The sequence below is a fragment of the Melanerpes formicivorus genome, unplaced genomic scaffold (genome assembly GCF_026170545.1).
Source record: "Melanerpes formicivorus ecotype bairdi unplaced genomic scaffold, bMelFor1.0.p_v2 SCAF_63, whole genome shotgun sequence".
Classification (NCBI taxonomy): Eukaryota; Metazoa; Chordata; class Aves; order Piciformes; family Picidae; genus Melanerpes; species Melanerpes formicivorus.
This window is the reverse complement of record NW_027142415.1, coordinates 2,789,547-2,790,969: the sequence shown is the minus strand read 5'-3', so window position 1 is coordinate 2,790,969 and position 1,423 is coordinate 2,789,547.

Here is a 1,423-nt window from a genome sequence, read left to right as displayed (position 1 = left end):
TTGTGATCTTGCCAGACACCTGACACAAAAAGGTCCTGCTCAATACTTGGGATTCCTTCACAGTGGGAGGCAGTGAATACAGGATGTATGTTTGTTAACTTGTTAGATAGCTTCACTTTCCAGGCTCCCTTCTGTTTTTATTCAGTGCAACAAAGACTGGTTTGCGAGCTGACACATCCAAACATTTTGATACTCACAACAGTTGCAGGCTCTTGACAGCTCCAGGAGGAATGAAAAGCAATGGAAGCTTGCAGCTTGTTTTCAGCAAGGCAAGACACTGCAAGCATATCACCAGATTTTCCTAAGCAATGTTAGACTTTAAGTGAAGGGGGGAGAAGAGGAATGGAAAGGATTAAGTGCTGCATGTTACCCTGAAACTTCTCTGAGCTTAAAACTGGAGCAGCTTCCACAGCACCAGTCAGCTTACCTTTTTAGATGCACCTTCCAAAACACGGCCTGGAATTGTGCCAGGGGAGGTTTAGGTTGGATATTAGGGAAAAATTCTTTACTGCAAGAGTGGTCAGGGATTGGAAACAGGCTGCCCCGGGAGGTGGTGGAGTCACACCATTCCTAGAGGTGTTCCAGAAACATGTGGGGAGACCTTATTGCTGTCTACAACTACCTGAAGGGGTGGTTGTAGCCAGGAGGGGGTTGGTCTCTTCTCCCAGGCAACCAGCACCAGAACAAGAGGACACAGTCCTCAAGCTGTGCCAGGGGAAGTTTAGGCTTGAAGTGAGGAGAAAGTTCTTCCCAGAGAGAGTTGTTAGCCATTGGAATGTGCTGCCCAGGGAGGTGGTGGAGTTGCCATCCCTGGAGGTGTTCAAGAGGGGATTGGATGTGGCACTTGGTGCCATGGTCTAGTCATGAGGTCCTATGGTGACAGGTTGGACTTGATGATCTTTGAGGTCTCTTCTAACCTTGGTGATTCTGTGATTCTGTGTGATGTGGACATGGCATTTCAGGGAAAAGGTTTATTGGCCTTGGTGGCGTTAGGTCAATGGTTGGACTCATTGATCTGAGAGTTCTTTTCCAAACAAAACAAGTCTGTGATTCTGGGATTTAAACATCCATAATTGATGTCTGACAGCACAAAGTTTCAGCCTTTTAAATGCTTTCCAGACTTTCTGAGCTTGAAATGTGCTGTGTTTAAATTCAGTCTAATTAAATGCTGGGAATTAATTCATTAATCGTTAATTGTAATGAAAATAAGTTGCCCAGATACTTGATCTGCATGCCTTTATACTCATTAAAATGGGGACTCGAAGTGCACATAAACAGTAAAGCCCTGCTAAGTAAATCCATGCTTATCACCCAGCAACACAAATATTCATTAAAGCAAGCCCTCCCCTCAAGTGCTCCATCAGCCTTTTTAAGTGCTTCCAAATACTTTTGTAATCTTCTTTCTATTTCAGCCCCTTCCTCA